This window comes from Plecotus auritus, assembly GCF_963455305.1.
Source record: "Plecotus auritus genome assembly, chromosome: 9".
NCBI lineage: Eukaryota > Metazoa > Chordata > Mammalia > Chiroptera > Vespertilionidae > Plecotus > Plecotus auritus.
Genome location: NC_137783.1, coordinates 40,843,266 through 40,868,918, shown reverse-complemented (window position 1 = coordinate 40,868,918; position 25,653 = coordinate 40,843,266).

The following is a 25,653-nucleotide window of genomic DNA, read 5'->3' as shown; positions in this document are numbered from 1 at the left end:
ATTTCTAGCTAACTGTTCCTGTAAGAGGGAAATATCTAGTTTTTTCCAGTTGAGTAATGGAGCAATCAGGAAATATACATGGGAAAAACAAAGAAATGAAAATGACCTTTATTTCTGGTTGAACTTGACAAGCAGTGATTTTGAATACCTCTCTGAAGGATAATTGGTGGGACCCTGTGCAACATGAAATTGCCAGATTTCTTATTTAAAAAATTAAGACATTCAAGATGGTAATAGCAGAACATTAAACCAAGCACTGGACCTTCTAATCATGAGACCCTCTACACCTGCATACGTCGGCTCATGCATGATACTCACCCTGTCTTCCCATCTTTTACATATAAACTATGGAATGAATTAGTCATGAGTATAGGTTTCTCATGCTGCCACATAAATAATTCTGGCTTTCTTCTCACTTGTCAATCAGAGTATGCTCTTGAGCCCATAAGACTCTAGTCTGGGTCTTGACCCAAGTTTGTATAACCCAAGGATATGAGAGTAAGAGGAGAGAGAACCTTTGTCTATGTGTAGAAAGGCAAGTCATAAAGAAAGAACTAAGAAATGCTTAGGCCATACTTTCATAAAGACCTCTTTTCTTTTCTGATCAAGTAAGTAATCCCCCAGTCTGGTCATGAGTGATGGACTAGAGAGCTTTAGCTATCTTCTCAATGTTTCCACAAAAAGATTTTTTTTTTTCCTGAGCTGGACAGTGAGTGCCTATAAGGAGAGAAGTGTCATTTTTCTCTATTTAAATTTTTTATTCACTTACACATTGGGTTTACCAAGTATTGGTAACATTGGTGATTTGATAGCAAAATCCTCCTTGCCAAGCCTGGGACACAGGGAGATTCCTGGTCAGCACCATGGGTGCTGGAGTTAAAGTGTGTATGATCCATTCCTCTCTTCCCTCCAAATTTTCAATCAACTGAGTAATTGAATAACACTCAATAGGAATCAAATATCAGTCATTTTGAATATTACTAATAGACCTGAATTGAAAAAGTTGGGTTTGACTAAAGGCAAAAACCAAGTTTAATAATATGAAACCCTCCACCCACGCCCCCCCCCCCCCAATTAATCTTTGAACCTGCATGTGGGCAGATTTGGTTCTTCATAGCAGACATACATCAAATCAGTCATATGGAAGATCTTATCTTATGTCAGACTCTGTGTTCCCCCAAAAGTAGAAGAAACCAAGAAATGTGTAATTTTAACAGAGAAATGTGAATAGAGGGATGGCACTGAAACCACGTACCTCTTATTAGAATAAGCCAATGATCAACGAAAGAAGAGCAGAAGCGTCTTCCCATTAAAAGGCTGAAGTTCCAATTTTATGGGATGGTAGGAATCTGGGGGAAAAAAAAAACAAAAACAAAAAAACAACTAAGTACAGAATTACTGGACCATTCAGGTCTTTACCCTACAGGTATTCTTTATCCTACAGAAAAAAATAACCTTTGCTTCCCTCTCTTTTCTTCTCTTTTCCTTTGCTTTCTTTCAATTCTGCTATTGTAGCATGAAAGTAGCAGCTGTGGGTAACAGATAAACGAAAGAAGCATTATTTAAAATAGAGAATGCAGGCCAGAGTTTGTTCTAGAGCTATTAAATGACAACTTTATCAACATTTTCTTAGTATTTACAACATACTCAGTTGTCAATTTTCTTCACATTCAACAAGCTTATTTTCGTTTTATCATGAAATACAAACTATCAAATAATAAACTGTCATACATTTTAAAGAATTATTTTGAAAAATATTTGATACAGGATATAATTTTTAATAATTATTTTCAAAGGGCGGGGGCATAAAGAGAACAACCAAAACTAGATTTTCATTATGCCGGATATTGTGGCTTGGAAACTATTGAGGAAATGAATTTATTTAGAGAAGAGATAGTATAATTAATAAGTGCATTAACACTAAGAGCAGTAGGTTCCTGAATAAAGGGTTATTTCTCTTGCCATTTGAAAAAACTTGCTTAGGGCTTTATTTTTGAGGCAAATGGAAAACAGGATTTAACTCCATGGCTTCCATCAACATTAATGGAATCCATTCATCTACCTTCCCATGCTCTGTTCAGAAATTTACACATTAAGGCTTATATTTACAATTCTAGTTATGTGCTATGAGCTTGCCTTGGGGGGAAGCAGATGTCAAATAAATTCACTAACTCCGATTATTATTAAAATAATTTCCATGAAAATTTGATGTATTTGTTTCTTATTCATACTATATATTTTAAGAACATAGTTTCTTTTACTTAGACTTTATTCTTTAAGTGAAATGAGAGAAATATTGAGTAAAATTCTACTTTGGTTCTGTAACCTATAAAAAACTTCATTTCTTTATTATGACATTTTCTTTTTTCTTTGATTTAAACTGGCCTCATCCAGTACCCTGACTCATCTGCAGGACCACTCCTTAGTCACTGAGCCCTCAGGACAATGAGGTTTTGGTCGGCATCAAGTAATCTTAGGAACAAAGCCCAGGGTCTGTTGAGCAGACTGGGTTTCAGTCAAACTAAAGATAACATCTAGGCCTCAGCTTGTTTTAGTTCCAGTCCCAGAAGAGCCATGGCTGACATCAGAACCAGATGCAATGATCAACTACCTCCTACCCTGCATTGACCAATCAGTAGAAACCAAGACCCTGACCGTGATCCTAACTCCCTTAGTCACCACGATTAATGACTTTTCCTCTATCTGAGCCATCCCCCGAAAAGACACTGGGGAGCGGTCTTGAGCATTAGCCAACCTGTGACTCCAGGCATGGGCCACTTCCCAAAAATAAACCCTATTTTCTTTGTTGCCAGTTCATGTTCATGTCTTATTGGGCTTTGATGTGTGCAGGCAAATGGACCCTTTTAGTCTGATAACAGTTCTAATCCCCACTCCTCAGCCTCAAAAAGAAATACTACAAATCCTTGTATGCATGTATATGAGCATAACCAATGGGGGGGGGGGCAGTGAGGGCATGTGCTGGGGTTTGGGGGTAACTGGGGAGAGGTCAATGAGGGAAAAAGGAGGCTTATGTAATACTTTAAATGATAAGGAATTTAAATAAAAAAAAAAGAAATACTACTTCTTGCATTTAAAGAATTTGAAGTGCACAAAATTCAAAGTACCCTTAATTACAAGAAATGTTTGTCAGTAATATCTTTAAATATAAATATTTTAATATAGAAGAGCAATTTTTCATTAAATATCTGAATTAATATCAAATCAGCATTAGCACAATTCCAAATTAAATATTATAAGTAGAAACTTTATAAGTGAAAAAACAAAAATCTATCTCTGTAAAATAATACATGGGATACCACTAAAATTGTGCCTCCTTCAGAATATTAATGCAGTTGGGATAAAGTAACCATGGTAGATTGTCACTATTGGTCAAATACCAATCCCCCTTCATGAGAAAGGATCACATCCACCCACTGCCATGTCTTTAGTAGTGCCTCTTAAGGAAGTAGTACTGATTTTACCCAATTGATGTTAGGCTTAGCCACGTGATTTCCTTATCCATGAGCACATGTGACATACACAACGTCCAAGTAGAAGCATTAAGAGCCACTGTTTCTGTCATGCTCCTTGTACCTTCCCTATGTTACAAGATCAGATGTACAGCATCAAGGCTGCTCAATTTACAAATCAGATTAGCAACTAATCCATAGAACCTTACATATTATATGGGTGAGAAATAGACTTTGCTATTTAGCATGACACAAAATATGAGGTTATTTGTTACTGGAGCATAACACAAAAAATAGTTACTGGTTCATCATAATTCTTTTAGGTAAGATTGCAATGGCATAAATCACTAAAATTTATATAAACTAGAGAAATCAATTTTTAATAGTATTAGTAATAATTTCCACCTATTTTCTATCCATATTTGTTTATCCTAGGATTTTTGGATAGAGAAAATATTTGATTGGCTACAATGGTAGTGAGATCAATAACCTTTATATTAATATGAAATAATGAAGAGGAAAGAATTGAGGGGTAAGGAAATCGACAGGAAAATACATTAAAAGGGAGGTGGAAGGGCACTAAGGTGAACCTCATTTACTTTAACACTTCATTTGGGGGGACTATATTAATAATAATCACAGCAAAATAAGCATTTATGGACAGTTTTGTATGTGTCAGGTACTGTTACAATGACTTTACATATCTCTATTAAGCCACCCAACTATGGTCTCAGGTACGACATTATCACCACAATGTTATTAAAGTAAATATGAGAACAAAAAATTTAAATACATTTAATAAATGTTAAATTTTTATGCACTTAATAAATGTTAGAAAGTGTATTAAAATTGAATTGATCTAATACTCCAGAGGTGTTAATAATGAGGATACTGGGTTAAATTTTTTACTCATAAATATCAGGGAGCAAAGTCCTTCAAATAATACTCTCTGGAATCATTTCAAGACATGAAGTTACAGAACTGTTATCTCTGCTTCTCTATACCTCTCTCTCTTATATTCTATTTCACTTAAGGTGAATTACCAACACATTTTCACGAAAAAAATAAAAATAAAAACCCACACACATTCATTTTTCTAATTCCCATAATTCAATTTCTTGATTGTGTCAAGAGGGGAAGCAGAAAGAGATAAGCTTAATAAGTAAATTACAGCTATGCACTTAACCTTCAATCCCCAGCTGACTTCAAAGTACCTACTTTTTTTCTTATGAACTTTGAGTAACTACCTACTAGGTAGTGTTTAAATTAAGGATACACACATGTTTCTATATATTAAATCAGCCTGATTTCATTTGGCAGGAAACCATATAAACGCACGCAGGCTGTTGGACACACAGACCACAGTGATTGCATAAAGAAAACTATGAGTAACTCTACTTTTCAATAAACATTGTCTGAGACATACATCCTCATGCCATTTTCTTGAGCTTTTATAAACCCTTTAAAATGATTATCATGCAAGCTGCTGCCACTGTTTTCCAAATATTTGCTCAGTATTCCTGGAAGTTTGTGGTATTTTCTCTCACTTCTAGGTGCCTTATATAACTTCTGACATTTTCAAAAGCAAAAATCAGGTTTTGATTTTTATTCTACAATTTAGAAGTGAACTTTATGACTTTATTTCCTATAAAGGCATTATTTCTTTGTCCAAATAGTTCCTGAATAATAACTGTGCATGATTTCACATGCTATCTGGATGTAGTATGATTATATCTCTACAGGTTGGCATATGTTTACCTCAGTCAACAGCACTCCCTTTTGAACAAATGTCTCTGATTAGTATGAGAAACACTAGTCACAGACTACCTGGTGCAGGTGGAAAAAAAAAGGAACATACATTTTCTCAATTGTACTTAAAACATGTTACATTTTCTCTTATTGTTCTCCTCTTAAATTTTACTAACTCATTGAATAGCATTTTTACTAGAGGAAAATATGTCCACAGATTTTAAATCTGGCAATGCCGCTGAGACACAATTTCACGCAGACTGCTTTACAGTGTGGCCCAATTTCAGACTGAGATGTTCCTGTTAAAAAATGCCACCTTCCAGCCTGGTTTAAGTGCACACCTGGATCAAAACTTTGCGTTAATTTTCCACACTTGTGTACATGGAAATTGTGGTGCAAATAAACCTAAAATATAAAATGGATGAATAAACTGTGCTTTAAGGACTATAACTGCATATTTCAGTGTTCAAGGGCTCACCTAAGTTAATTTAGTGGCTGGCCAGCTATTCATTGGTCAGAGAATTGTCTTAAAAGCCTTACCTTTCATCTTTTGCCCAGGACATCTCTATGCGAAGATACATCTTTGAACTTCAGGCAGTATACAGAGAAAGGTTTAGCTCTTACTTCCTCCTAAATATGGTATCAAGGTCACCTAGAGGTCAATGACTATGGCCTTTCCCTGTCCTGGTTCTATCCTGGAAATGTATGCAGGATAGAACATATATGTAGCCTTCTAGAGCTCTAGGAATATGTCAAAGCTACTGAAAGTCCCCTGGGCCCCATCTGGTTCATTACTGCTTTCTTTTAATGTGTCTGGTATAGCGCTGGGCTCTTGTTTACCACAACTGAAGTCACAGCCTTAGATGGCTGTGACATTGCAAGGTGATTGCTATAGTTTCAGTAATGCCCCAGAGATAGGCCGTTCCCCCTCCCACACACACACACCCTCCCCCCCCTCCCTCCCCCGTGTCCACTGAGATCAGCTCTGAGTCATGTCAAATACCACCTTGGCAATGGAGTTTGGTGGGAATATTCACTGTTACTAGGTGGGTCTTATAATTGAGGTGCAAACGAGGTTTGTACTCTGTACTGGTGATGAGACTGCTAGTTTTTCAGAGCTGCGGCACCACGGAGATGGGGTAGGAGGGGAACTTGAAAGGGAATGGGGATAGACCCAAGTTGAAATGCCACAGACAATGCTGTCTTCCACAGGTTCAGATTTTCAGTTTGTTTTATTCCATTGGTTAATTTCCAAAGATCCGAAGTTGTTAACTCTGTTTTTTGTTTTGTTTTTTGTTTTTGCCAGTATTTTGGTTATTCTTCTGGGAGAACACTTCATTCAGGTGTTCCCACTGCCATTCTGAAAATCAGTCTCTGTTGTGCTTTTTAAAATGTTCCTGCTCACCACTGGTACATTAGTGATTAACCATGGTGTGGAGGGGAGGTAATGTATTTCTATGCTTTGTTCTCCATAGCACCTAAAATCCGTGTATCGCTTTGCTTGCGTTAGAAAGCAAGCAGAGTAAAATACACTATTTAAACCTACAAAGAAAAACTTTGGCATCTTTCACTCTGTTTTCAAATTTTAAGTTGTTTATGAAACAAAAACTGAGGCTATAAAAGTTGAATTATTAGAGGTTAGAAATATTTTATTATTAAAAGACATAATTTGTTTTCTTTCCTATGCAAACGTATAGAGTGTTTTTTCCAGTCTTTCTGAATTTCTTGGGTTAATTCTTACACTCCAGGAATACGTTAATCCTTCTTGCTATATACATAAGACTGCAAATGCAGACCTTGATAATAAGTGCTCAATCTAATACCAAACAACGTGAGACAAGAGAAAAGAGGTAGGTATTCAATAAAGGGTCATTTAAACTTAGGGAATGTGAGAAAATAAAGCTTCCTAGAAAATCAATAGAGGCTACCCTTGCCTACACTTAAATTTGGTGTGGGAAGCTCTCTGAGAATTATAATTGAAAATTAATGTCACCTGGATGTTAAGTACACATTAATGCATCACTTATGCAGACTTAAGAATACTTAAACCTAAGAGTAAAAAATTATATATAGTTATGATCCCATATTGTGGTTTCAGTAATTAACATTTTTCTCTAATGTATTCAGGTAAATATTTCTATGTGTTTATAGAAATCACAGTTCATTTTATTTTCTCAATTAGTGGCAGATAGATAACCAAATTAACACCTCAAAATTACTTGAAAGAGCATAAGACTTTATTCATTTTTAAAAATATGTTTTTGCTGATTTCAGAGAGAGGAAGGGAGAGGGAGAGAGAGATAGAAATATCAATGATGAGAGAGAATCATCGATTGGCTGCCTCCTGCATGGCCCCTACCAAAGATCGAGCCTGGAACCCAGGGAATGTGCCCTGATGGGAATCTAACCCTGACCTCCTGGTTCATGATTCGATGCTCAACCACTGAGCCACACAGCCAGGTAAACTTTATTCATTTTGATTAACATTTTTGGGGGATACTAAACAAAATTCCATAATTACAATACTTAGTGATTAGATTGATGTTAAGCATTTTTATAAAGAATAACAAAGAAGGTATATATATGGTGTTTCTTTTAGTGCATCCTTTCAAGAGATACATGATGATGCCAGGTTCTGTAATAGGGGAGGTTAACTTTGATCTCTTGGTGTAGGTGGTGTTTACTAGGATTCTCCACAATAAAGTTACAATTTCCCTTTGTATTTAATAAATATTTTATGGGGAGATACTTTAAAGACAATAAAAATATCCTGTTTTCATCCTATCCCAACTCACTAATCATAGGTTTTAACCACCATTTTTGCCTGGAAAATTTTTATTGGAATTATTGTTTAATGGTGGTTTTTCATTTCTTTCAATTTTTCTATATTTATGAATTGGAAGTCTACTATAGGGAATAATTGCTCCTACCTATTATTTATATATGATTACATCTATGCATTTATGTATTTATTCTATTATGTATGTCAGTATGGAGTAATATTTAGTTTATTTTCTGGGTTATAAGTCGTTATTTATTTTGTTGCTAAAATATCAAAAATTGTTCAGAAAAATAAATCCCGCCTTTCTCCCTCATGGTCCATGGTTCAGTGCTCAACCACTGAGCAACACAGGCACCTTGCAAATTATTCTTTACTTGTGAGATAATTCTATTATTTTCTTCCCATTCTTTCCTCTGTTAATCAGCATTAATTTCATTTTTCTTATCTTTTGATCACTTTTTATAGCATTTTCATTTCTGATTTCAAGTGGTTTTCAATACAGTTCTTATTTTACTGAGTTAAAAAAAACAAATAAACACTGCCTAATTGTATTCTTGTGCATGTTGGTTTTCATTTATATTTGCTGTCTTAAGTTACTTTTCTTTTGTTATTTGAAGTTATTTAATTTTTTGGCCTGGAAATATTATAGATTGTATATTTTAATCCAATCATTGTACTAGGACAGTGGTTGGCAAACCGCAGCTTGTGAGCCACATGTGGCTCTTTGGCCCCTTGAGTGTGGCTCTTCCACAAAATACCACGGCCTGGGCAAGTCTATTTTGAAGTGGCGTTAGAAGAAGTTTAAGTTTAAAAAATTTGGCTCTCAAAAGAAATTTCAATTGTTGTAATGTTGATATTTGGCTCTGTTGACTAATGAGTTTGCCAACCACTGTACTAGGATATATCTCTGAGTTGTATGTCTTAGATTTATTTTCTAAGAAACTAACAGGCCTTTCAAATATATACATTAAAAAAATATTTTGTTAGTTCTGGAAAGTTTTATTTAATTCAAGTTTTAAATATTCCTTTTCTCCTCCTGATTTTTTTCTTCAGGGTCTCCAATGAAACAAATGTTTTCTTTGATTTCCATTTTTATTACTTTCTTTCTGACCCCTTTTTTACTTCTTTACTACATTTTTATCAACTTGGCTATTTTGTAACTTTCTTCAGTGTTTCTTATTAAATTTTCACTTCAGTCTTTTCTCTTTTAGACACCTTACAAATTATTCTTTATCTATGAGATAATTCTGTTATTTTCCTCCCATTCTTTCCTGTGTTAATCAGCATTAATTTCATTTTTCTAACTTTTGATCATTTTTCATAGCATTTTCATTACTGATTTCAAGTGGTTTTTCATGTTCACATATTTCTTTTAGTATATTTATTTTATTTTGGAATGTTTCCTATAAGTTCTTCTGTTTATGGTGTGTGTGTGTTCCCTCCCCCCAGGAGGAATTTTCTTCAGTTGATATATATTGGATTTTGTTTTCTGACCAAGGCATTAAGTATTTCCTGATAATGTTTCTCTTTTGGAAGGAAGACTTTAAAGATTCTTATACCATGACTCTCTTTAAATACAGAAAAATAAAGGTACTTAATTGTGTTTGCGTTTTTAATTTTTATGGTGGATGGAGAGGTTGCATCTCTTGAAATTTTCACTTGTTGTTTCTCTTTTCCCTTAATCACTCAATTGTCAAAAGGAATTTCTAATTTCCTTTTCCATTTTTGCTCCTCCAGAAGCTACAAAGTTTCATCAGGTGGCATATACTTTTATCTTCCCTGTTACTGATACTCTTGTCTTCTCTGACACTTTTAAAAGTATTTTTACACTAGGGTGAATTAGTCTTTCTGATTCTGCTTTTAGATCAAACATAGGTCCTGTTGCTTACTCCCTTCTTCTCCATTCCCTGCATTTTTCTCGATCTCCCCTTGACATGGGTGGGAGCACCAGTGATAAATATGGCATTTTTTTTTCTATTTTTACTCTCAGCTAATTTGGTGTTAGATCATTTTTGGTTGAAGTTATACTGAGCTTTTTCTGTAGTGTGACATATATATTTTCCCCTAGTTGTTCAATATTTTTTGTAGAAAATAATCAGAAGCAGGTGAAGCATAGTAACCTCTATCTTGGGTAAAAACAGCTGTTTAAAATTTTAACTCTGCTATTCTGGCTTCTGTAAACATTTGCTTGCTTAAATAATAGGGAAAAATAAGACTACTCCCATTCCAGAGAGGCCATAAACCAGGGGTCCTCAAACTACGGCCCGTGGGCCACATGCGGCCCGCCGAGGACATTTATCCTGCCTGCCGGGTGCCGCTGCCTGTCCTGCTTAGCAGCCGACTCGTCCCGGGCCCACAGTGCGCATGGGAATTTGTTCATAGTTTTTTTTTTAAAACTATAGTCCGGCCCTCCAACGGTCTGAGGGACAGTGAACTGGCCCCCTGTTTAAAAAGTTTGAGGACCCCTGCCATAAACTATGCCCCAGACAGAGTTGTCAGTGCTGGCGCCAGGCCAGGCCTTGAGATATGGTCTCACGGCCTGTCCCAGCACACAGGACTTTTTCTCAGAAGGTCCAGAAGTTTCATTCCAAATTTTGAAAACAAAGAGCTGAAAAACATATAAATAAGGGAGAGTTCCACCATATTGGGCCCCAGAATTTGAGAAGCAAGATTTCCTCCGGGCCTGCTAGTGCTAGTGAAACAGAGCTCCCAATAAATTTGGCTTATTGATTAAGGCGTCTTCTGATTTACAATATCACACAAGGACCTAGATAGTCACTGTTGTCTTCAGCTATCAAGAAGTTCTGATAACAGTTCCTATTTGAAAGCTTTAAAAAAATCAAACTTTATCAAGGAAAATAACTTAATAACTTAAGAATTTTAAGAAGATTATTTGAAAGAAGATGAAACATAACCTGTGGAGCAAGACAAGTCAGTACTATTCCTAAAACTGTTATGTAGCTTCAAATTCTCATTAGTGTTAGAACGTTTCAAACACTTTCCAAGCACAAGAGAAATATAAAAGTTTTAAAATACTAAGGAAAGGTCTTTGTTGTTTGATGATACTTACTGAGATAGTTGGAGGAAACTCTATCAAGTCTAATATCTTTATTAAGAAGCAACCACAATAGACCAGCTCTATTAGATTGCCCCCAAACTGAACATTCAACATTTTATTTCCTTACACTAAATCCCTCACTAATAAATTAACTACAAATTGCAAACTGTACGAGCTGAAACTGAATGAGACAGCTATCTCAATTCCGGAAAAGAAAAAAGGGCACGAAATAACAATGGTCATTTAGCCATGCCATTAGCCATTTGCCTAGTCAAAAGACCTCATTTCCAATGGGAGAAATTGCATTCTACTCTTTAAGGTGCCCATAAAATTATTCAAATAGAGAACATTCAAACCCATCTCAAGACTGTGGCATTTGATATGGTTTTAAAAGTAAACTCCAGGGAAAGAGGACACAGAAAAATGGAAATGAGATATGTTCAATAGAAACAGAGATTGATGGATAATTTACACCAAAAAGTCCCAGCAATTAGTTATCATTTGTAACTGTTGGCTCTACACATTCTATTACTCTTTTGGAATTTCTTTTAATTAGATAGATTTAAATCTATTAACATTTTCTGAGGCTCTTCATTAGGTTAGGCATATAGAAGTGAGATACAAAGGTGAATAATAATTATTACCCATCTTCTTTTAGAAAGAATTTAAGTAAAATATTCCTGCCTTCGAGTGCCTATGTAGTATAGACACCAATTTGTAAACAAACGTGCAGAAAAGTAAGGAGGTAAATATGTTATGAAAACCCAAGAGAGTTATAGAATAATGAGAGGCCCAGTGCATAAAATTTGTGCACTTGGGGGGGTCCCTCAGCCCAGCCTGCACCCTCTCACAGTCCGGGAGCCCTCGGGGGATGTCCGACTGCTGGCTTAGGCCCGCTCCCCCTAAGCTGGCAGTCAGACATCCTTAGCGCTGCTGCGGAGACAGGAGAGGCTCCCGCCACCACTGCTACGCTCGCCAGCAGTGAGCCTGGCTTCTGGCTGAGCAGTGCTCCCCCTGTGGGAGTGCACTGACCACTAGGCAGCAGGTCCTCCATTGAGCATCTGCCCCCTGGTGGTCAGTGCACATCATAGCAACCAGTCATTCTGCTGTTCAGTCGATTTGCACATTAGCCCTTTATTATATAGGATGTTAGCTAGTAAGATGGCCTTTATACAGAAAGGGTACTTGAGATGGACACTTAAAAACTGGTAAGTTTTTAAAGAGAAGAGATCAGTGTGAAGTAATCCTAGGAGAGGGGATAGCATCAGCAATTTCTCAGAAGGAGGTAATTACTAAATAATAGTGACTGGTTTGAAAGGCTAAAGTGTAGAAGGCCTTTAGACTGGACAAACATTTTGATGTGTGGAGGCTTGGTTGTAAGACTAAGGTATTAAGAATCCCAATAAAAGTTTAAACTTTTTATTTTAGTAAAGGCATATGCAATATGGGTCTTTTTTATTCTTCACAAATAATTAAGCATGCCAATTGTCTAGCTCAGTGGTGGGCAAACTCATTAGTCAACAGAGCCAAATATCGATAGTACAACGATTAAAATTTCTTTTGAGAGCCAAATTTTTTTTTTAAATATATTTTATTGATTTTTTTACTGAGAGGAAGGAAGAGGGATAGATAGTCAGAAACATCGATGAGAGAGAAACATCGATCAGCTGCCTCTTGCACACCTCCTACTGGGGATGTGCCCGCAACCAAGTTACATGCCCTTTACCGGAATCGAACCTGGGACCTTTCAGTCCGCAGGCTGACGCTCTATCCACTGAGCCAAACCGGTTTTGGCGAGAGCCAAATTTTTTAAACTTAAACTTCTTCTAACGCCACTTCTTCAAAATAGACTCGCCCAGGCCATGGTAATTTGTGGAAGAGCCACATTCAAGGGGCCAAAGAGCCGCATGTGGTTTGCGAGCCAGTTTGCCGACCCCGGGTCTAGCTGAACTAGACATGCTAGATATTTACTCCTTGGTACAGTTTTTTAACAAGGACTTCCAAGAAGATGCTTTCTCTATGTTATGTGTTTAAAAAAGAATAAAGATGTGATTATATGAGTTTCCTTTGGAATTTGTAAAACCACAGCCATGCATGTTGCAGAGTCTGGTTGTTTGTTGGTGATTGGGTGGCATGGAGTGAGACACACTGCACAAACAGGCAAACTTATAACCATCTGCAAGAAAAGTTTTCTTCATGCCACTTCTTCTAAGAGAGGTCACGCATTACATTATGATAATATAAACTGATTGATTTGAGTGGTTTAATTTCTTTTAAGTTTAAATATGAATTCAACTAACTTGAATAGTTGTGAGGAAATTAAAAATTTGGTTCTAATTTTTTACAGGGAAATATTTCAAGTATATATTCCCACAACTTTTTTTTTTATTCAATAGAAAAAAAGTTCAAATACAAATTAAAAGTACATACATATGTATACTTTGCTAAATAAAAAAATTACTAATAAATTTGTATGCATTCACATTTTAAAACATATTTGACATCCTTATAGATATTTACATCTTTCTTAGACTGTCACAATAATAAATATCCAAGGACCTTAAAGAATTGTGGTTAACACAAATGTGTTCGTGTTTTATTACAAGAACATCTGGCATCCCATCATGTATATGAATATTCATCTCCAAAGTAGACTTCTTTATCTTAAAATTGTTTATTTTATACAGTACTATAAACAAGTTTCTAAAATAGATGACAAGACCATCATGCCTATAAACTTCTTTACTATCTCTCTCCAGATTACCAATAATATTTTTTGTATTTTTCAGGAATATATAGAAAGAGTCTAACTCTGCCCCCAAAGTGCCATAAATGGCCCCTTTTAATTTCTACTAATACTTGTTCTTTCCTTCAGTATTTTTTTCCATTAAATTTGACTTATTTCATACTCTCAGATTTTAAGTCAGCACTTGCATGAACAGCCTATCCAATAAAGAGGGAATATGCTAATTGACCCTCATGCCGTCACAAAGATGGCAGCACCCACAGCCAATAAGGAGGTGATATGCTAATTGACTGCCCCGCCCTCAGAGATGGTGGTGCCCACAGCCAATAAGGAGGGAATATGCTAATTGATGGCCATGCCCTCAAAGATGGCAGCGCCCACAGCCACAAGATGGCGGCGCCCAGTCCCCTCAGCCCTGCCGGGGCCTTGCCATGCAGCACCTGCCTCCGGAGTCCCCCAGTCCCCTCACCCCCCCAGCCGCCCAGGGCTGGCCCGAGGCACAGGAAAGCCTGGGATGGTGGTTGCCCAGCTGCCCAGGGCCGCCTGAGGCTCAGATAACCAGGGCTGGCCAAGGCTTGCACTGCCGGCAGTGACAGCAGCAAGGTGTGATGGGGGCAGCGCCTTCCCCTGAATGCCAGATTGCCTCCTGCCCCTGGGGGCTCCCAGACTGTGAGAGGGGGTAGGCTGGGCTGAGGGACCCCCGCTCCAGTGCATGAATTTTCATGCACCGGGCCTCTAGTACTCTATAAAGGTCTCAGTGTTTGAGTTGGGAACCAGAGAGAGTCAAATACTTGTGAACTACTAAAAATGCATACTTCCAAGAAATAAAAAATGGTTATTAAAATAACATACTGTGGCTATGACAATGAACTTATATGCCAGAAGCTCTGGATTCATCCTTGAATCATTTATTCAATTGTTCATTTATAAATATGCACATACTGAGCCTAAACTTAATCTTATTGAAACTGCAGGTATTTTTCAATGCTTTCTTAGCTTCCTGAAATTTTATTTTTATTGATTGATTGGTTGATTGCTTTCAGAGAGGAAGCAAGAGGGAGGGAGAAAGAGATAGAAACATCAATGATGAGAGAGAATCATTGATCTGCTGCCTCCTCCACTCCCCTAGCCCCCACCCCAGTGAGCATCGAGCCCACAACCTGGGCATGTGCCCTGACTGGGAATCAAACCTCAACCTTCTAGTTCATAGGTCGATGCTTATCCACTGAGCCACACTGGCTGGGCAGCTTCCTGGATTTTAGAAATAACTCTCTCTCTCTCTAGCTCTCTCTCTCTCTCTCTCTCTCACACACACACACAAATATACACACATGCATACATTCATATTTATGAATGATACACACATATATATATATATATGAATTTATGGAGTGCACTTTGAGAAATAGTAAAATTTGTCAAATACAATAAGTATCTTATGGAAAATTTTATTCAAACTATAAATAAGGTTTTCAATATCACTAATGTCTTCAAAAATTCAAACATCGGACACATATAGTTATTTTATACTGGGAAAATTATATTTAGTTACTCTTTAGGATTATATTGGTCCCAAAGATTCCCACCTGGCTTTAGCATAACTTCAACACTCCAGATCTGAAGTTCACTAAGTATTTCTTTATTATTAGTTAGAGGTGGCTTCATTTAAAGGTGATTTGCTATATAGATAAAAATTTTACATATATTAACACTTGATTTGGTTGGTTTAAGGCTTATAAAATTCAGTATGGAGTGCAGTGAAGACCAAAAATGACCAATCATTTTTATACTAAAAATATTAAAAGGAAAAACAATTCAATACAAAATTGATATAGAGAATATATGTATTAAATGTATATATTATAAAATCCAGATTATGAAAGAATTAATCATGTGCAAAGTCAAGTAGAGAGCTGTCCATTTATCTTAGATACTAGAGGCCCAATGCACAAAATTCTCAAAAGGGGCTCGGCCCTCCCAGCTACAGCGGCTTGCCTCGGCCCTTGCAGCCCCGGCTTCATCTGAAGGTCATCCAGAAGGACGTCAAAAAGGTCGTTCGGCTGTCTGGTCTAATTAGCATGTTATGCTTTTATAGATTGTTCTTAGCATAGATAGTCAATTGATTCACAAGCTGAAATGAATGCAATAATGACTGCTTGTCATATAAATGATCTTGATTAGAAAAGATTTATAGGTTTCATGAGACATAGAAAACTAAATATTTTGACAGTGGCTGCTTAGAGTGCTGTCTTGAGACTGATTAGCAAGGTATACCATGGTTGCTGAATAGAGGAGTGATAGCAAATGTATGAGGGGCTTAATGCCCATCATGTATTATAGACCTAAAATTCCATCTGGTCACTTGATATCTTTGAGCCTCACAGGGCTCCAAAGACCTAGCTGTGAGCTCCCTGCTCTCTCCAGATATGCTCCCTATTTAGTGGCGAAGACTCCCTGCCCAGCTTGTACTCTTATGAGCCAGACCACCTGGACTCTACCTAGTCCTCATCCGAGTGGATTTTAGTTCCCTGGCAGCCCATTGAAGTACTCTGTTCCTTTGTCACTAAGATCTCTGCATTCCACAGTCTTTGCTTGTTCATCTGCTCATGAGTGTAACCCTCAGGTGGTTCTGCATGGTGTGTGGTGTCCTCCTCCCTTGAGCTGTGAGTACATCTGACTAATAAACTAGACGATCTCATCTCTCTAGTGTCACGTGTCATGCACTTGGCCATCTCATACTATTTAGGGTGAGGTACCCTTCATTGGCCAATGGGGTGAATAGAAGGTGATCAGAATACAAACATAAACACTTTGTCAAACAATAGACTGTTTCTTAATTCTGGCATTATGCAACCAGATGCATAAATTGTTTCTAACAGACTTTTCAAATTATTCTTGTATATTAGGCTAATTAAATAAGAAATAGTTAATTATTTATTCATATTGATTGTATAATTGTTTGATTTATAACTTCTGTATTGGTATTTGCTTGTCTAGTGCTGTACAATGACACGCAAATAAGCAAATAAATAAAAAACAATAATTCAACTCTCAAAAATAAATAAGTCACCCTAACCGGTTTGGCTCAGTGGATAGAGCGTTGGCCTGCGGACTCAATGGACCCCGGTTCGATTCCGGTCAAGGGCATGTACCTTGGTTGCGGGCACATCCCCAGTAGGGGGTGTGCAGGAGGCAGCTGATTGAAAATCAATAAAATATATTTTAAAAAAATAAATAAGTCAATCATTAGAGGGAATGATCTTCCAGCAATATGGTAAACAAACTATCTGAAGAAAAGAATAAAAATCTCTTGAGAGAGCACCTGCAATGTTGGTAAAGAAGAAAAAGAAACTATAATATATGGTTTAGCTGAGGGAAAAGTGAAAAAAAATCCTTTGAGACAAAAATAACAAGAAAGCACAAATGTAGAAAGTTAAGCAAACCCTGAAACTGACATCTACCCATCTCTAGTGGTCCTAAAGTTGGTTTTTAATGGGCTCACCTGAGGGATAAATACAAAGCTTAACTTAAGTGAAAAATTAGAACAGAGATGCTGGTACCCAGGGAGCTAAAAGATAACACTTAAGAAGTGAAGTAGGATAAATCCTATTTCTTTACCGAGATTATGGAGATGCTTGTTTTTCTCAGCTTTGGCTCTGGGTAGGAGACAAAATAACACCCACACACAATTAAAAATTCTAGAAAGACTGAAGAAGGACCACCTTCCCCTTACGTGTATTTGAGGTTAAAACTTACAGTAACTGTCATCCTACAAACACAAAATAGATAGTTGAGTTGATGTTAGACCTAGAAAGATAGTGCCCCAGGCACTTGGCAGAAGCAAAGGTAGATCTCTGGAAGAAAGCAATGCAACACTGACTCCTTTCCTTAAAGACATGAGGCGGCGGGGCGGGGGGGGTGGGGGTGGGGGGGAGGGGGACAAACAAGCAGAAACAACAAAATATAAAGCAGACCCTTTAATAATGGAACTATCAGGTGTAGAATGACAGTATGTTTTAAGTATTTGAATAAAAAACAAAATATCTGTATCATTAAATTGCAAGGAACTACAAAAATTTGCCATAAAAATTTCAAAGAGGAATATGTAAAACTTTAGAAACTAGGAATGCAACAATTTCCTTTGGGAATGGATTGAAATGAACCTAGAGGCCTGAGGTTCATCATCGGCAGTCTAAGAGTAAGGGAAAGGTCCCAGCAAGACATGATTTTTACAAATCACACAGTATGTTCTCCTGTATTCTCATCTCCATTCAACTCAGCCTGTAACTTAGCAACTTCCACTGTGCTGTTTGAAAGTCCACTGTAAACCCATCTTTCAGGGATATTTTATTCTTTACATAAAAACTCCTTTCAGCTTTTTGCCTGTGTCAAAACCTGTCATATCCTGATAACATTATTTATCCTCGGGGCCAACTCTGAAGTTATTTACTTTTTCTCCTATTTTTTTTTTTTTCTGTTCACAGAACTGAGAGAGAGGATTCGCATGTTCTTTGTTCTCTTCTAGTCTAGACCCTTATTCTGAAAACATGCACTAATAATTTGTTTTAATTCAGTGGCATGCCTCATTTTTATCATTATCTTTGAAGTCTATTCACTTTATTTTCTTCATTGTTTTGCCATGTGTATCACAATTCTTCAAACAAATAAATTTCCTTTTATTGATTTTATTCATTTTCATGTGTTCATCAAAGAGCCACAGAACATCTAGCTTTATGGTACTGACTGCACTGCCCTCAATTATAAAAACTTGCATTCAGGATACGTAGGTTGCTGCCAGTCCTTTAGAATTTCCTTGCTCTCTACCAAGTTTCCAAATTATACCTCTTCTCTCTTTAACATCCAGATTCAAAAATAATATTTTCTACTTTAATTGCTTCTATTTCCTTAATATGCCTTCATAAAACATATATGACTTAGTCCTTTGCAATGTAAACTATCTTTCTGGCCACTGTTCTCTCAACAGATTTTGATCCCAAACTTTCCAGATCTAATGAGTTTTTCTCAACATTGAAATCTATGTAGGTTATGCTATGCAATAGTTATAACTCACCAAATTTCAGGATGTAGCAATCTTTTTCTCATGTATGAAAAAATAGATGCAGATTGATATTCCTGGTCCTATTGCTGCTCTCCTTAATAGTTCTCCAAGCATTGATTCAAGGCTTCAGGCTTATTCTGTGCTGTGATTTCTCTACCTTCGGATGTGCTTTATGTGCTACCCTGATATCATCCAGCTGAGTTTGGGTAGAAGAGGCAGGGGGGAGGGAACAGGCAGCATTTGAACTGGATATACCAGCTTTTAGTTGCTTTAAACCCATTACTTTTGCTTTATTATAAAGAACTAGGCATATAAGACTATGCAGATTGCAAGGAGATTTGGAAATGGACTTTGTCTTTATTTCTAGGAAAATAAGTCAGTCTCTGTCACAATGCTTCCATTAACAAAAATAAATGAAAAAGGGAAGAAAGAGTGTGGGAAAAAAGATTAATTATGCTTTAGATATGCTAAAGATTAAGTAGAAAAGTGATACACAGTGGATATTGTCAGATAGGTGTTTAGAGATTTAGGGCAGGAAGTGGGAAGGTATTTGAAGGCTTTAGATATACATGAGTGAGTTTAAAAAATGTATGCAGAGCCCAGCTGGCATGGCTCAGTGGTTGAGCATTGACCCATGAACCAGGAGGTCACGGTTCGATTCCCCGTCAGGGCATATGCCTGAGTTGAGGGCTCCATCCCCAGTGGGGGGCATGCAGGAGGGCATGCATTCTCTTTCATCATTGATCTATCTCTCTCCCTTTCTGAAATATATATATATATATATATATATATATATATATATATATATATATATATATATATATATTTGGATTGGGGTAATTGAGGGGGAATAATGAGCCATTGGTAGCATGCTGGAGACCTTTATTACATGGACATTTAGAGAAGTAATAAGTAAGGAAGATTTCAAGATGCTGAAAAGGAACCAAGAAGCTAAGGATGGGGTGAGGATGCTGAGAAATATGGAGTAGTCCTCAGCTTCAAATATTAACACAGTCAGACTGGTTGAGTCTACCTTAAATGGATGAGGATGCTCTTCAGTTATTTTTTAAGCCTCTCCTAGATAAGTTTAAAGTTTCTCTTCAGGCTCTCCCCAAAGAGCTCCACTTTGCACCTGCATGGTTCATACCAACCCACAGCAGGAACCTGGAAAGCAAAGAAATCTCCTCTGTGCCTGCGTGGAGAAGCCAGCCCTGTATAAGCCACACCTGCAGCAGTTCAGGGAGCCATACTCTTCATCAGTATGTGCTCCCTTGAAGCCTCAAGCCCCTCCCCTTCTCCTTTCCCTCCACCTTGTTTTCAGTAAAACTCTTCTTTTGAATGTTTCACTTCCCCTCTCGATTTCTATCTTGGGGTGGGGGGAGCAGGAATCCCTTCGTTGGTGACAACAGTACAAGAAAATATTGGTTTTTAATCCATTCCTTTAGTACATTTGATTTTTTTAAAAAAACAACCTATAGTAGAAAGTGCTTTGGAAGAATTGTGAAGGATTCAGGACATCATCATTTGGGGCATATGAAGCAACCTAGGAGTCCAAGAGATAGGGAAGCTTAAGTAATGTTAAGCTCTTCGGTCTAAATATGTTAGTAGATTCTTGTCATCAGAAGGGTATGTAAAGTTTTAGGTTGTATTCATGACTCCAAGATGGATAGAGTAGAATTGTTTTATATAAAATGTTCCCCAATATCACAAAGCATATATACAAGTTGGCCATATTTCCCAATATATTATAAAATATTTCCAAAGAAATATATGGCTATGGTAGACTTTAAAGACAGACATCTTTTTTTCTCCATCTCTGAATAGTGGTCCTAATAATTTTTTATGTTTTATGGGTTGTTATGGTGATAGAAGGGAAATTAATTTGTAAGAGCTTAGAAAATGTAGTATATGTTAATTTTGGACATAGTCTATTCTTTTGTCGGGGTTTGTGATATCCCACAATTTATTACTAATTCTATGCTGCTGGTATTTATCAGTAAAATATCTAAATTCTGCATGCTAAGTTAATATCTATCCTTTCTCTGGTTACATGTTTCTAATCAAGTTCACTTCTATAGGAAGCTACTGGAGTGTCCTCGAGGTGGTGACACCAAAATTTATTTTTCACTTCTCCACTCTTGCTCCCCCCGCCCCCTCCATAAACTCTGATGAAGCTGAATGTTACTATGAAACATCCTACTACATTGCTGACATGCTCACTGAAGTTCTCATTTTTTCTCTCCATTTTCTTCTTGGATTCTTAAGGAACCAACTCATGAGTTCCTACTCTCTGGGGGCACTTCTAGCATATTTTTCCACAAAATTATTTTTTGCTAAATATCACTTAGTTAACTAGTTATTCAATAAAATGCTGCTGATAAAAGAATAATACAATGATTGCATACAGTTTTTTAAATAAAATGTATTGTATCTCTCTATAGTGCCAGTAAGCCTGTTATGGAAAATTTGAAATGGTTTTCTTTTTGTTTGTTTGTTTTGTTTTGTTTTTGTTAATCCTCACCCAAGGATATTTTTCCATTGATTTTTAGGGAGAGTGGAGGAGAGAGGGAAAGACAGAGAGAAACATCAATGTGAGAGAAACACATAGATTGGTTGCCTCCTGCAAGAGCCCCGACCAGGGCCTGGGCAGGGGAGGAGCCTGCAACCAAGGTACATGCCCTGGACCAGAATCGAAACCGGGACCCTTTGGTACACAAGCCAACACTCTCTACTGAGCCAAACCAGCTAGGGCTGAAATCATTTTCTACATCTATTTTTCCTACATCACTTGACATATATTGTGAGTTTCCTAAAAGGTAAAACTAGGCCTGGTTTGGTGGCTCAGTTGGTTGTAGCATCTTGTACACCAAAAGATTGTGAGTTTGATCCCCACCAGGGCACATACCTAGGTTACGTCTTCAATCCCCAGTCTGGGTGCCTAGGGGAAGCAACCAATCAGTGTTTCTCTCTCTCTTCCTTCCTTTCTCTCTAAAATCAATAAAGACATATCCTCAGTTGAGGATTCAAAAAAAAGAAAGAAAGAAAAAGGTAAAGCTGTGTCTTGCATGCTTTATTTAACAATAGCTTCAATAAAATCTATCATTATATTGTAAAAATTTCTATATTTCTATTTAGTTATTGAAGAAACAGAAGAATGTTCATGGATTTTTGGCTTTGTTTGCTACTGTAGAAATAGTTATGGTGTATTAGAAAAAAAAGAAAAAAACTCAAGTTAGGAAATTTGAGCTTAAATTCTGTTTCTGTCACCTACTATTTATATGGATGTAACCTTCTGTATTACATTCTTCCTACACATACAATGAGAATATGGAAAGGTAACTCATGGCAATATATGGTAATTATACAATAAAAGCATCTTAGCCTAGTATCTGACACATTTTAGTCACTCAAAATTCACTAATTTTTCCATTCCTCTGTTCATTTACTCACTAACCTACTCATTTCTCCAGTGACAAGGCAGAATGCCCAACTGAGCAAACTGCTCAACAGTAAGTTAAAACTAATACAAGCACATTCAACAATTTACCTTAGCATCAAAAATCCAGTATTTGTAAAGCCCAGAATAAAAGTGCTGAAAATGTACAGAGACTGGATGTAGGAAAAGGCGTAGAACTTGACATCAATCCCATGTGCTGCCTTTGAAACCATTGCCTTGATTCTACATCACTTAACCCAGATGAAACTGAAAAAGCACTCCAAATAAGTGATAGATCTACATATAAATAGCAAGGGCTCCTGATATGAGTGTTGTTCCCACTCACTCAACATCAAATGACACTTTTGAGCACTTCCCATAGAAACTCTCTCCTCTTTGCACTACTTCACTGTCTTGATTTTTGCCTTCTTCTCTGGTCTCTCTAGCCTGAAGTCCTCTCCTAAATTACTGCAGGCCCATTCACATTTACATGAATGGCCATAAAGTGATCTCAAACTTAACATGCGCAACATAGAACTGTTAATTTTCTTCTTCTGTCGTAACATTCCTCACTGAACAAAGAATTTACTTCCTTTGTGCTTCCCATCTCAGTAATTAGTAATATCAGACCCACAATTGCTCAAATACTGAGAGCCAGCCTCCATTTATTTCTTTCCCTAATTCTAACTATAATAAATCTATCACCAAGTCTCCTCAACTTTGTATCCAAAAATATATGTATATATACCACATCAGCTCCTGGCCTCTGTCTCCATTATTACCATCCTCATTCAAGCTCCGTGATAGCCTCTAATTAGTTTTCCTGGTTCCATACCTATCCTCTACATTACAGCATCAAGAATAACCCTTATAGCCCTAGCTAGTTTGGCTCAGTGGATAGAGTGTCGGCCTGCAGACTGAAGAGTCCCAGATTTGATTCCAGCCAAGGGCACATGCCTGGGTTGTAGGCTCAATCCCCAGTTGGGGGTGTGCAGGAGGCAACCGATCAATGACTCTCTCTCATCATTGATGTTTTTATCTCTTTCTCCCTCTCCCTTCTTCTCTGAAATCAATAAAAGTATATTTTTAAAAAATAACCCTTATAAAATAAAATTCCAACTGCTTACCTACTGTCAGAAAACAATCCCTGTGCAACACTTAGCACAATGTCCTACACATATCAGGAATTAAACAAGTGTTAGTTTTCTCTTCTCTCCCTCTTTTCTAAGCAATTTAATCTTTTTACAGTTGAGGCTTGAAACTCGGGGGTCAGAGGTGCCCACTGAGAGCAATCGAAAATCTGTCTATAACTTTTAACTCTACAGTCAACCCTTTGGATCCTCACAATCAACCAGCTGTAGATTGAAAACAAATATTTTCCATCTGCAGTTGGGAATCCGCTGTTGAGAAACTGTGAATGAGAATGCGAACATAGTTTTCAGTCGGCAGTTGGTTGAATCTGAAGAAAGAGATACCAGAAAGGCCCACACTATTGAAAAAAAAATCCACAGTAAGTGGACCCTGCAGTTCAAACCTGTGTTGTCCAGAGTCAACTGCACATGCCCTCTGTTAGGTCTAAAATGCTCTTCAACAATGCCTGTATCTGCAGTGTGCAGCTTTACCTGAGCCACTTGCTTTTGCCCAAAGTGAAGTTGTTTCCTCCTTTTTGGTGCTACCAGAGGTGGATACCTGAGCTTTGGTTATAAACCTAGTGACAAGGACTTCCAGTTTAAAATAGGACGTAAAATGATAATGTGAATGATAATATATATGATATATATAGCCTCTTCAATGTTATATATACAGTCTCTTCAATAAATGGTGTTAGGAAACTTGGACAGATACATGCAAAAAAAATGAAACTAGACCATCAACTTACACAATACACAAAAATAAACTCAAAACGGATAAAGGACTTAAACTTAAGATAGGAAACCATAAAAATACTAGAGGAATCCATAGGCAGCAAAATCTCAGACATATGCAGAAGCAATTTCTTCACTGATACTGCTCCTAGGGCAGTGGTTGACAAACCACGGCTCTGTTGACTAATGAGTTTGCCGACCACTGTCATATACAACCTTTACCTCTTTGCACACAATATGCCACAATTGCCTAATCCTCACAGCTTCCAACTACACGGTAACAGTTAGTCTAGTCCAGTGGTCGGCAAACTCATTAGTCAACAGAGCGGCAAACTGTGGCTCGAGCCACGGTTTGCTGACCACTGTCCTAGGGCAATGGAAACTAAAGAGAAAATAAACAAATGGGACTACATCAAAATAAAAAGCTTTTGCACAGCAAAAGAAACCATCAATAAAACAACAAGAAAGCCCACTGCATAGGAGAACATATTTGCCAATGTTATCACCGATAAGGGTTTAATCTCCAACATTTACAGGAAACTAATACAACTCAACAAAAGGAAGATAAACAATCCAATAAAAAAATGGGCAACGGACCTAAATAGATACTTTTCGAAAGAAGACAGAAGGAAGGCCAAGAGGCATATGAAAACATGTTCAAAGTCACTAATTATCCGAGAGATGCAGATCAAAACAACAATGTGGTACCATCTCACACCTGTCAGAATTGCTATCATCAACAAATCAACAAATGACAAGTGCTGGCAAGGATGCGGAGAAAAAGGAACTCTCTTGCACTGCTGGTGGAAATGCAGACTGGTGCAGCCACTGTGGAGAACAGTATGGAGTTTCCTCAAAAAACTAAAAATGGAACTCCCATTTGACCCAGTGATCCCACTTCTAGGAATATATCCCAAGAAACTAGAAACACCAATTAGAAAGGACATATGCACCCCTATGTTCATAGCAGCACAATTCACCATAGCTAAGATTTGGAAACAGCCTAAGTGCCCATCAGCAGATGAGTGGATTAAAAAACTGTGGTACATCTACACAATGGAATACTACGCTTCGGTAAAAAAGAAGGAATTCTTACCATTTGCAACAGCATGGATGGAACTGGAGAGCATTATGCTAAGTGAAATAAGCCAGGCAGAGAAAGATAAATATCACATGATCTCACTCTTTTATGGAATATAATGAACAACATAAACTGATGAACAAAAATAGATCCAGAGACAGAGAAACATCGATCAGACCATTAAACCTCAGAGGGAAGGTAGGGGAGGGTGGGGGTAAGGGGGAGAGATCAACCAAAGGACTTGTATGCATGCATATAAGCCTAACCAATGGAACAGACAACAGGGGGGTGAGGACATGAGGGAGGGTAGGGGGGTAATAGGGGAATAAAGACACATATGTAACACTGTAATCAATAAATTAAAATAAATAAATAAAAATGAAGCATGAAAAAAAAAACAAAAATAA